The 13,698-nt window shown below is 37.0% G+C and overlaps 1 protein-coding gene across 1 annotated transcript in view; it reads left to right on the top strand.

The window, feature by feature from the left end:
• The window catches only part of DOK6 (docking protein 6), a 371,728-nt gene that overhangs the window by 32,382 nt on the left and 325,648 nt on the right, over positions 1-13,698 (top strand). The window lies entirely within an intron of this gene.

Raw genomic sequence — 13,698 nt, forward strand, 5'->3', positions numbered from 1 at the left:
CTTTCTTTCTCTCCCTATGTACATATGTGCACACACATACACACATACATACACCATAAACACACACCTATACACATAAGCACATATATGCATACATACACAAATAAATTGTATAATATTTATATATTTATCTCTCTCTCTACTTATGAAGCAACCAAGAAGGGGTATCAGGCAGTGTATTAAAAATGTAAGTTTTAAGATGGCTTTAGATGACTTCAAGGAAATGCCTGAGCTAACAGAGGATCAAGTTCAAGTAGGCAGTTTGGAATTCTTAAAGACCTTACAGTGTTTGGGAGAGCATCGTACTCATTACTGTAGCTCAAGAAGTGATCACTGAAGATGTATCATGATGGCTGGATATTTGAAGAGAACCAAAGAACAGTTGTGAATGTATGACACCAGGATCTCATTATCTTATCAACTATGCAAAAAGAACACCACATGGGAGTTGATTCAATTCGTGGTCATTTTCCAAGACTGCATTTTCCAACTACTCAACTCCACATGAGCTATGCCTGTTTTATCATTGTTTCTCTGAGGTTTACTTGGTTAAAGACCTCACAGGGAAGAATTTGTCATCTTTATTGCTGTCTCCTCAGTGCTGAATGCCATATTGTCTTTTTTTTAAGAAAAAATATTATTTTATATTATATATGTATTATATTTTTGAGATAAAATCCATGTAGTGTATAATTAACCATTTAAAGTGTATCATTCAGTGGAATTTAGTATATTCACAATGTTTGTGCAACCATTGTGTCTATCTAGTTCAAAGACAGTTTTATCATCCCAAGGAAAACCCTGTCCTGTGCTAAGTCCCCCACCCATTTCACACTCTTCTAGCCCCTGGCAATTGCCAGTTTGCTTTGTGTGGTATCTCATTGTGGTCTTGATTTCCTTTCTCTCTTTTTTTTTTTTTAGTTTATTTATTTATTTTGAGAGAGAGAGAGAGAGAGAGAGAGAGAGAGAGAGAGAGAGAGATATTGCATGTGCATGAAGGGGAGAGGCACAGAGAGGGAGAGAGAATCCCAACCATGAGATCATGACTGAGCCAGAATCAAGAGTTGGAAGCTTACTGATCGAACCATCCAGGTGCCCCTGATTTCATTTCTCTGATGACTGATATGTTGAACATCATTTCATGGACTTGTTGACCATTTGTGTATCTTTGGAGAAATGCCTACTCAAGTCCTTGCCCATTTATGGAGAGGTGGTTGTTTATTGCTGTTGTTGTTAACTTGTGAACTTTCCTTGTATATTCTAGACACTAGACCCTTGTCAGATCTATGACTTGCAATATTTTCCTCTATTCTGTAAGTTGTCTTTCCACTTCCTTGGTAATATGCTTTGATGCACAAAAAAAATTAATTCTAATGGAATTCAGTTTTATTTATGTTTCCTTTTGTTTCTTGTGCTTTCAGTATCACATGCAAGAATCCACTGCCAAATCCAATGTTATGTAGATTTACCCATGTGTTTTCTTTTAATAGTTTTATAGTTTTAACTCTAGGTTTAGGTCTTTGATTCATCATAGCTTAATGTTTTCATGTGGTATTAACTTCATTCTTTTAAATGTGAATTTCCAGTTGTCAAAGCACCATTTATTGAAGAAACTATTTTTTCTCTCCTTTGAATGGTCTTGGCACCCTTGTTGGAAATCAGTTGGCCACAGACGTATGGGTTTATTTCTGGGTTCTCTGTTGTATTCTATTGCTCCACATGTTCATCTATGCTTATGACAGCATTGCACCGTTGTGATTATTGTAGCTTTCTAGTAAATTTTAAAATTGGGAAGTGAGTCTTTCAACTTTGTTCTTCTTTATCATGACTATTTTGGCTATTTGAGGTAACTTACAATTCCATATGAATTTTGAATCATACGAATTTTTGTAAGAGGCCAGTGGGATTTTGATAGATGTTGAACTGATTATGTAAATCACTTGCAGGGGTGGGATATTGCCTTTTTAACCCTATTATGTCTTCTGATTGATGAACATGGGAAGTCTTTTTATTTAGGTTCTTTAATTTATTTTGGTGATTTTTTTTGTAGTTTTGGTGTATACGCCTTGTACTTCCTTGGTTACATTTATTGCTAAGTATTATATTTTTGATGCTATTATAAATGGAATTGTTTTCGTAATTTTATTGTCAGATTATTCCTTGCTAGTGTATACAAGTATGTGTAAATATACAGACATCCCATGTTCATGGATTGTTAAAAAGTCCATAGGACCCCAAACAATATACATATTCATTGCAATCCCTATCAAGATCCCAAAGACATTTTTTATAGAAATAGGGAAAAAAAAACAATTCTACAATTCATATGGAACTAGAAAAGACCACAAATAGCCAAATCAGTCCTGAGAAAGAAGAACAAAGCTGGAGGCATAACAAGTCTGATTTCAAAATAATATTATGAGGCTGCAGTAATCAAAACATCATGATACTGACATAGAGTCTGACGTATTGACCAAATGGAACAGAATAAAGAGTACAGAAATAAATCCACACATATGTGGTCAATTCATCTTCAACAGTGATGTCAGGAATATACAATAGAGAAAGGATTGTCTCTAAAAATGATGTTGGGGAAACTAGGAGCTATGCTTCTAATAAGAATTGTAATGCCTCATGGGATTCCAACAGATCCTTGACATCCATTCTTGCTGGTCAAAAGTCACTTCATCTGCCTTTCCCTTAAGTCAGCAGAAAACTTGTGCTACATCGAGGGTCTGTAAAATAATTGTGTGTGTGTGTGTGTGTGTGTGTGTGTGTGTGTGTGTGTGTTTTAATATATACAGTGAACATGTCTTTCATATACATTATATATTATATATGCATATATTATTTTTAGGTATCAATAATTCATACTGTAAAATATCTCATTGGGTTCTTTTCCAGGTACTTTTTCTTTTTTGGTGTATGTGGTATATGTATTAGAACTGTGTGGAGTCACAACTGTATGTTGGGAGGTATTTGACCTATGTGGCAGTTTGTTTTTACATAGAGATGTGAAATAACATCCATAGAGACTTGAAATTTTAACTGATAGCACATGGGAAGAATAGAACATTTTGGGGGTAAATGCCACAGCATAAAATGCAAAATATTGGCAATCCTTCTCTTTCAGTAAAATTACCTGCAGCTGTATTGGCAAATGACTTGTCATTTATATTCAGAAAGCTAAATTATGGGCAATTTGAACTCATTTATCTTTTTAAAATCCATGCAAATAATGACAACATTAATCTTTTTTTTTCTCCAAAAGAATGAACAATTAGTTTGAAATGCCAATTCTCTAAGGAGATTTCCACCAATTACAGTGTATCCAGATTAAAAACCAGAATTTAAAGGAGGGATTAAGGACTTCAAATTTGTTTGAAATAGAGGAGACCTGAGATTCCAAATTTGTTTCTACCATATAAAAATAAACATTTGTCACTCAAGCATTACAGCATGAACCATATCAACTATATCAAGTGTGCTTTCTAAAAAATGATACTGCAGCATTGTTTTTATTCAGGAATCCATTTCAAAAATAAATTATTAATTTTTTAACGTTTATTTATTTTTGAGACAGAGAGAGACAGAGCATGAATGGGGGAGGGTCAGAAAGAGAGGGAGACACAGAATCTGAAACAGGCTCCAGGCTCTGAGCGGTCAGCACAGAGCCTGACGTGGGGCTCGAACTCACAAACCTCGAGATCATGGCCTGAGCCGAAGTCGGACACTCAACTGACTGAACCACCCAGGCGCCCCTCAAAAATAAATTATTAAAGTACACTTTAATTTGTTAAATTCCAAGCTCAATAAATGAAAGTTCAGTAACAGCTAAAATTTTGCCTTTTTATACTTTCTAGGGCTCGTTGGTTTTTCTGAATGGTGCCTTTTCTCTTATTTTGTATCTACTCTCCAAGTTTCTTCTTGCCCTCTCAGTCGGTCCTCACATTATCAAGTTTATAACATCAATAATAATTAATGGACAGCTTTTATTGAGTACTGAACATGTGTCATTGTTCTTGGCATTTTACTCTATAAATAATTTAATAGTCACCTCTTCCATTTGAGGAGACTCAGGCATCTGGTTAGGGACTAGAAAATTCTGAAACGAGATTAAAGCCAATGCCCCCTTTTCTCCAGAACCGATGCTCAGAACTGTTTTGTTTGCTGCTTTTGATGGTGATGACTGCAGGGGTGCTGGCTTCTATTTCTGTATTTATATTCTCCAGGACTAAGCCAGAACTACCCTGTCATTTGAGCATAAATGAATGATACTTCATATCTCACATTCAGGAAGAAAATCTCAACAAGAAATACGAAAGCAGTATACTCGTTACCACTGGTACTTACTTGGCTTAAATGTATATAATTGATATGAAGATATAACTTTCAGATAATTTTTGCTGAAGAATGTAACACTCTTTTGATGTATGTACAGGTAAAAGTCACTAAAATGAGGAAGCTGGCTTCTTGTTAGCATGTTATTTGTGTGTAAAAATGAATTTTGCTTATTTCTTCAATATCATTTCTGGACTCTTTTAAAAAAAAATTTTTTTAACTTTTATCATTTTTGAGAGACACAGAGACAGAGAGTGAGCGGGGAGGGGCGGAGCGAGACAGACAGACAGACAGACAGAATCTAAAGCAGGCTTCAGGCTCTGAACTCAGCACAGAGCCCTATGCAGGGCTCAGATCCATAAACTGTAAGATCATGACCTGAGCCAAAGCCAAACGCTCAAGGAACTAAGCCACCCAGGCACCCCTTAGACTCTTAAAAAAAATCTATATATCTAGATCTAGATCTAGATCTAGATATAATGAATTCTTCTTATTCATTTTGATGTTAAATTGTCACTAGTGGGGCCATTGAGTCCTCTTTCAACTAGTTTCCTTACTTTCTGGTGCAATATAAAAGGGCTGTTGGGTAGGGGAGAAAACTCATCGTAAAGATGAGTAAAAGGAATGACCAATAAAACTGCAAAATGACTGATAGAAAAACAAGTATTCTTTTACAGTCACTAAAGTAATAATTGAGTCCCTCAGGCATCATCAATCATTGGATGAAAACAGGAAAGCGGATATTCACAACTTAATGGTAAAAGTTAATATCATCGATAATGGGTCAAATGATATTATTATATCCTGATATGATGCAGTGACAAGGAGATATAAATGGTAATACCAATATATCAATAACATAATATAATATGTTAATAAAAAATAATATATTGACATAATATATTCATATATTATTTATGTGCACTATTAAGAAAGATACCAATGAGTTTCTGTGCACAGAAAACAAGATACATTTATGCTTTAGATAAAGTAGTGGATGGAGCACCTGAGTGGCTAAGTCAATTAAGCATCTGACTCTTGATTTTGGCTTAGGTCATGATCTCACGGGTTCGTGAGATCAAGCCCCACAACATGCTGTGTGCTGATAGCGTGTGAGGTCTCCTTGGTATTCTCTCCCTCTCTCTCTGCCCCTCCTCTGTTCACACTCTCTGTCTCTCTCAAAATAAATAAATAAAACTTCAAAAAAAAAGATAATGTAGTGGATGGGCATGATCGGTATATGGATGTATGTTTATATGTATTGTTTCCACATACATATTACATATTTTGAAACAGTGATTAAATGTGAAGTCATTTTTACCTTTCCATGGGCAGTGAAGAAATTTTAGCAAACTCGTAGATATCTGGCAAGCTCATTGGCATGAAAATTTTATATTAATTCACACTTTTGTGAATTTATTATTTTCCAGCTTAAGCCAACGAATCTATTATTTTTTAACTTGTGCAGAACTGGCAACATTGTGGCACCTATTTCAAAACTGTATTATTTTCTTTCTGTATTTCATCAGCATTGTTTTGAAAGCTCACTTCTGTCTGTCTTGAGGTTTCATCTCAAGCCAGACCATGCTCACTTTCAAATTGATAGAACCACAAAACTTTCTGCTTTGCGTTTGGTTCTTTTTTAAATTTGTCTTATTTGTGTGTGTGTGTGTGTGTGTGTGTGTGTGTGTGCGCGCACATGTGCACAAAAGGAAATAGTGTGTTTGAGGAAAGCAAGGAGAAGTCTTAAATTGACTTACACATCCCAAACTGCCTTCCTTGTAGCTATTATTATTATTACTATTATTATTATTATTATTATTACTATTATTATTACTATTATTGCCAGTAAAGGTGGTGTTTATTGCTGGTGCAGGCACTGTCTGTCTTGGCTTTGATGATACTTCTCTCTCTCTCTCTCTTTCACACACACACACACACACACACACACACACTCATGCACACACACACATAGTGCCCATTTATAAATATTTTATTGGAAACTTTTTCAAACTCCTCTGACCCAGAAATGCCTCCCAGAATTACTTTTATATTTTACTAGTTTGTTTTCTCTTATTTTCAGTCTTCTATTTCCTTTATCTTCTCAGCTACTTCTCACCTTCTCAGCATCCTGCTAACTGCTTAACAATTGGTATCAGAATAAGTCTTTACTCATCCCGTTTGATTACAGTGGAGCACATACCCCCCACTCTGGTCTAAATTCTTTCCAACTTTCCTCTGAATAACATCCGCTTTTGGAGATTTAATCCGTTGTTATGCTTTCCCACAATTGTTTTCCTCTCCACTCTTTAAATGATCTCTCTCTCTCTCTGTCCCTATTTTTATTTCCACTGCCATAAACATCTTTTTGAAACCTTTTAAAAACAAAATTAAAAACATTTTTTATCTCATGCAGAGTTGTCAAAGAATTTCACATTTGTCTGTGCTTGGTGTGTAGATGTCCCAAGAATCTGAGGTAGAAATGGCCAAGCGGTTCATCATTATCTCCTGTCCTCCTCTCTGACCATCTTCCATCTGGCAGAGTAAGTCATTCTGTTAAACACAGGTCTGCCTTCTCTCTTAAATCCTTTAGGAGCCGTTCAAGAACCTTAGTCCTTACTGAGACCTGTAAGGTCTTCTCGGATCTGCCTCCCACGTAGCTCAGTTCCAGACACAATGAGCTCATTGTTTCCCCTTGTTCCTTGCTGTCCCTCACTCTAGACACCTATACCTGCTCTTTACTCCGTCTAGAAAGCTTTTCTTTGCATCCTTCTCTTGTCTGGTTATGTGCTAGTCATGTTTTACCTGCTCATCGTTTTTCAGGTAGGTAAGACACCTCTTCTAGATTGCCTGCCTTAGCATTCTGAGGGGAGTCTCATCTCCCCTGTTTGCTCCTATATCACTGATATTTTGTTATGCTATGTATTGTGGTATACTGTAGTAAATGTTATATTAATTATTGTATTAATTGCCTCTTTGTTGGCATTTCCTACTAACCATTTGGTTTGTGAGAGCAAGTATCATCTGAGTTTTTTAACCATGTGTTCTCAAGTACTCACACAAGTCCTGGAAGATAGAAGTCATTCACTGACTATCTGTAAATGAAATGCTAATTGCTGGCCTCTTTATAAACTAGTGTGTGTGTGTGTGTGTGTGTGTGTGTGTGTGTGTGTGTGTCCTCAAATCTCCCCTTGGGCTATGATGGTTAAAAATATTTACAAAATGTATCCTCAGACATCAGCTTTCCATGAATATTTTTATTGCATTAATTCTTCTTCCCATTCTGGCATTAAAAATTCTAAATGTCATGGGTATTTAAAGATATATTTATTCAACACATAATAAAACCCTGTCCTATTTGTGCTAGATTTTTTGGTCTTTATTTTTATTAGAAGCTTCAGTGAATTGCTTTGGCTTTAAAAAATGTTTTTATACAGCCTTCATGTAGGGTATTAACTGATTAATCCTTCTCCTAGAAGATTACAAAACCCTCAAATCTGTGCACAATTCAACAAATCCAGATTAATAGCATTTAAGCATTGGAAAGGTGGTTTCTCTTGGGAGCGTGAGCAATTATTTCAACTTTATGCCCAAGTAACTCAAGCCATTAAGAGCTGTCCTGCCTTTTAAATTCTCTGAGCCAGGAGGGATAACTGGCAGTTCTACCTGAGTTTCATTACCTTTCATCAGTGGTTTCTTTTTAGCCTGATTCTTGGAACTCAGTCTGGGTCTTAACATTATGGAATCCTTGTGGCCACGCCCACTCTCGCTGGGTCTTCTTTTCCTCCGGAGATTTCGGCGGCACTAGGCATTCAGACAACCGGATTCTGCCTCTTGTTGGCCGCTCCTGTTCCCTCTGCCCCTCAGGAATGTGTTCTGTTATTGAAACACTAAAGTTTTGTCATCAGAATAACTGAAACCTTTAACTTGTTCCTGAATAAGACTGTTGACAAAGAAGTTTCAGTTTTACATGCTATAAGTAGATTGCCTTTCACTGTCTTGTGTGTGCCTGTGTGTGTGTGTTTGAATCTTAATTGTGTCCTCTCTTATTTAAATATCCTGCTTCTGTGTCTGTGTCAGCAGGAGAGTGCTTACCATCCTACTGACACCAAATGAAGCTTCGACTGTAATCATTGTAATTACACCTGCTTTTATTTGAAAATAATCTTCACTGTAGACTTGTGTCAATATTTTGTGATTTAAATCGCTTCCTCCTGCGTTTCTAGCATTCTGAACTTTGGACCTAAAAGCATAAAGATCTGGGCCATCTAAAGATTTGGCAGTTGTTAAAGTGCACAGTTGAGTCCTGGGCTTCGAATGTAATTGTAAATTGTAGCACACTTAATGAGTATAATAACCTAACAGCGTGAGTGTTGTTTCCATAAACACGTTTGCATAATGATAGACTCACATCTGAAAAGAAATCGGCTAATCAATGTGAATTCCAGTAATTTGTCACATATCCTGATGCGGGATTGACATTCTCTAAAAACCTGTTTAGTCGAAAGCTTGTCTCAGGGGATTATATACGAGATGTGCATTACAGCGGAGGGGATGTTTGTTTGGGCTCTTTTTATTTTAGTTATTACGGTCCAATTTCCTACTCTTTAAGGAAAAACCTATTCCCAGCAGTGTCTCCAGCTTCATCTTGAGATGTGCTTTCAGTTTGGTGACAACAGTTTGACATTTTGTGTTTAAATGAGACTTTATATTAGATTATGAGAACCTGAGGCTAATACATAATCATGCCTTTATTTCCTCATCAATATCCGTGAGATATTGTGGATAATTCGGTAGCTCAGAAACACTCCAGAAAACTTACGTTTGTCAAAAGTTTTACAGTTTGGGTTTATTGTGAGCAGAACCACCCTGAATCAATAAACAGTATAAACTATGGAATGCCATTAAAGATGTAGAATATATTACAGAAAATTAATTCGGGCCCGAGGGACCAGCAACAACAGAACAATAAAAAAACACAAACAAAACCCATTTTTAAATTTCAGATCACATGTGTTAAACTAAATGCTCTTCAGATATACTTCAAGTTAACTTTCACTTAAAATTGTTTCCTTGTCGCGTCTTTAGGTAACTTAATTGGCTATTAAGGATTTTTGCTCACTAAAGAAGTTAACTTGACTACATTCAGTGTGGTCCCGTGTTTCTGAAATCTAAAATTTGTTAAACCCAAACATGGGAAAAAAAGATTGTAAACACACACACACACACACACACACACACACACACACTCATAGCAAAACCAATTCATTGGTCTTTTTATTTGGCATATTTTATTTCTATTCTGGTTTGGAGGACCTTAATTTTCTAATAATATTAAAATAATATTTTATTTTAAAATATTAAATTAATATGGGTGGCTCAGTCAGTTAAGTGTCTGACTTCAGTTCAGCTCATGATCTCATGGTTCATGAGTTCAAGTCCCACATCAGGCTCCGTGCTGATGGCTCAGAGCCTGGAGCCAGTTTCTGATTCTGTGTCTCTCTTCTCTCTGCCCCTCTGCCACTCATGCTCTGCACCTCTCTCAAAAATAATAAATAAACATTAAAAAATTAAAATAATGGAAAGTAAATATTGATGGGTTTATATCTTCATTTAAGACAGAAGAACATGAATTTACTTTTTGTACTTTTGTGATATAGCTATAAAAGACTAAGCAAAATTCCTAATAAAATTATTCTTTTGGTGGGGCGCCTGGGTGGGTCAGTCAGTTAAGCATCCAACTCTTGATTTCGGCTCAGGTCACAATCTCACAGTTGTGAGATCAAGCCCCACGTTGGGCCTGCACTGGGCATGGAGCCTGCTTAAGATTCTCTCTCTCCCCCTCCCTCTGCCCCTCCCCTGCTTGCATGTGCTCCTGTTTGTGTCTGTGAGCATGCGCTGTCTCTCAAATTAGTCTATTAGCTCTTAAGTTTAAATTTAATATAAAATTGCATGCATTTTTCCTGCCTTGAAAGGTTTTCAAAGACAAAGAAAGCAGAAAGAAGAATGAAGAATCCTCAAATTACTCAATGGTTAGTTAAGAACATATGTAATATAATCATATAATTTCAAATGAACAAAGATCTCAAAGATCCCAGGTTGGGGGGGGGGGGGCGGTGCATAGACAGAAGAAGGAAGAGAGGGAGAGAAGGGGAAGGAGGGAGAGAGAGAAGACAGAAGGAGAAGGGGAAGAAGAAAGGCCTTTTTTCTTCTGTCCATAGTGAAATATCCTTTTCTAATGAATACAGTATTGATCCAAGTTACTTTTATGTTGATACCAGGGAAATATGGATTTCCTTTGCTTTTGTTCTTAAGTAGGAAGAAGGAAATATCATGAAGGCATTCGGTGGCTAGGATAGTTAACAACATCAAAGAGGTCAAGACTAATTTTAACCTTACTGATTTGGCGGGGGGGGGGGGGGGGGGGGGGGGGGAGGTGGGCAAGGACCCCCCTCCCGTTTGTGTAATGTAATACAGGCAGATGTTAGCCAGCCCAGTATCTTATTTAATAATGTTATAAATTAAGAGGAGGATGCGATTCATAAATGTTTGAAAGAATGATTAAAATACACCATATTCTCTTATAGCTGCTAAAAGAGAAGAGGTCGTGGCAATAGAGTAATTTATGCCGTTATTGATAATTCATAGATAAGAGCAGAAGACCATGTTCAAAAGAAACGTAATAAAAACAAAAAAGCAAGTGTTTACTTTAACATGAGTAAAAAATTGCTAATATAAGCTAAGTAAAAATTTGTTTTGAATCAGGAATATGAAGTGTCCCGTTCTTTAAGATGTAAAATACATTAAAACACCATTTCATTGTTTTTTAAGGAAATCCAGAGTTGCCTTTCTTAGCCTATATCCAACAAATTCGTATTTGACTCATAAAAGTGTATAGATTAATAATTTTGCATGTGTTTTCTGTAAAGCTAGATATTATCACATCAGCTAATTTCTTATATCTCACATTATGACAGAATTGGTGCTTTTTACAGAAAAAAATTCTTCGTGTGCCACCAGATAATCAAACACTTACTATACCAGAAATACCCCAAAAGTCCATGTAAATGTGCAGTTTTCTGTATCATATGTATTAATTATTCTATGTGAGTTACACATTAACTGTTAGTATTGGTATTTGCAGCTACTATTTTTGTTGTGGTGTCTGTGTCAGAAGTGATGGGTGACATAGTAACAATCGTTACCAGAAGGATTTAAAGAGAATTATGATAGTTTCCTAATTGTATTGTGAATAACAGCTTGCAGTCCTGAAAAGCATTATGCCATGCAATAGGCAGTGATGTAATTTTGCAGTTGTTTTATTACATTTTCAGATGAAATGAAAATCCCCCTTGTTTCTTACCGTGTCTCATTATTAATTCATAATTTATCCTCCTTAGGTGATTATCCTGATTCATGTATCATTCCTTGGCTTGTATCATATACACAGTTGCCATTATATAAAGGTGGCAATTTGATAATTTGATGTTTCTCATTACAATGGAATTACTGTCCTTGTATATAGTGAAGGAGGTGTCTGTATTTCAGGAGGCAAATTATGAATACTTACTTAACAAATAGAGACCTGTCATTGAGCATATTCTCCCGTTAAATTCTGTTCCACTTAGAATGTGAAATCTGGTTCAACTCAACACATTGATAACACATGCAATAAATTTCATCGCCTAGTATGCACCAGGTCCTATGAAAGGTCATAGGCAGTGTGTGTGTGTGTGTATGTGTGTGTGTGTGCAGTGTGTATATAGTAGAATGCAGTAGAAATTGTATATATATATGTGTGTGTGTGTGTGTGTGCATATATATACACACACACACTGTATATGCTGTGTAGATATAATTATTTTGTGTATATATGTATATACTTTGTATAATATATATTATTTTATATATCAATATAATTGTCTATATATATACATGTGTGTGTATATATGTATTTTCTTCTGTATATTGCATTGTTTTGACAGGTAAAAAACCTTCCTGGCTTGGAGAGACTACACCTACCTGGCTGATCACTTGCCAGAGATAGCAAAGGACTAGCCTAGGGGATGTCTTACCTCCTCCATCTGACCTGTGCACCCCAGGAGGCAAAATTTCTATGCTTCATTTATCTCAGGGCCAGGGGCCAGGCAAATAGCGACCACCCCTAGAGCCTAGAGCCCAGAGCCCAGAAAAATTATTCACATAAGCCAGTCCTAAACTGTGCACCCTGCCTGGCCTGGCCTTTCCTGCAGAAGCCACAGTGAAGGCTCTGGCCCGAGGCTTCCTCTGCCTCCTTTCCCATGTGACATATGCGTGCCATGCCTGCTGCCTCCAGGACCTAGGAGTATATTGATCCTCCTCAGCCTCTCCTCAGTCTACTCTGGTGCCACACCTGGCAGTCTCATAAAGAAACACAAAACAGCCACCTATTTCTGTCACTTTGTCTGTCCTCCACTTCTGCGATCTGAGAAGCAGAGATCAAGCTGGTTGGGGAAGTAGAAGCTGAAAGACATTAAATGTCTCGTGTTTCATCTGATATACAATACGATTGAGGGCCCTTTTAGGTTTCAGACTTAGATAATGGTACGATACAGCCATCGGTTTAAAGATTAAATTGCCGCCACTTACAAGATGGGCTGAAGCACTTTCTGGAGTAGTTCATGAATGGTGGACTGGAAAGAAGGTGGAGGATGGACGCTAGCAGGAATGCAGTCAGACAGACGCAGTCTGGGCGAACGTGGGGACTTTGTGTTTTGAAACAAAAGCCAAGGCAGAACCTGTGACATCCTTCAGAGCCAGCCACCTCGGGATTGTATAACTACACAGGGATTTGGGACAAAGCAAGGTGGCTGAGCAGTTGTCTTTGAAGACGACATCTTTTATGTCTGATACGTCTGAGGGTAGTGATGAGGCCACTGAAGGAAACATGGGTTTGTGTAAAGACTCAAGGAGTTGGGTATTGTTTCTACTGACTTCCACTGAAATGAGAAAAGCAGTGTGGGCAGCACCCAGAAATTGTGGGACACGACCCCAATGAGTCAGAGCTCAAAATATGGATGCATAAATCTCCGGTATCTGCTGAGTGCTGGAAATTTCATAAACCAAGTAGATTTTACTTTATTTGCTTTAGTAGCTTGCTAATTTTATTCCTAGTTTTATATAAGTTTAAGTTACAAAGCATTTTTGTCATTACCCTTAGTTTAAGTAATACGCTATTTTATTTTTTTTTTTAATTTTTTTTTTCTCAACGTTTATTTATTTTGGGGACAGAGAGAGACAGAGCATGAACGGGGGAGGGGCAGAGAGAGAGGGAGACACAGAATCGGAAACAGGCTCCAGGCTCCGAGCCATCAGCCC

Source organism: Felis catus, chromosome D3 (assembly GCF_018350175.1).
Source record: "Felis catus isolate Fca126 chromosome D3, F.catus_Fca126_mat1.0, whole genome shotgun sequence".
In the NCBI taxonomy this organism is placed as follows: domain Eukaryota; kingdom Metazoa; phylum Chordata; class Mammalia; order Carnivora; family Felidae; genus Felis; species Felis catus.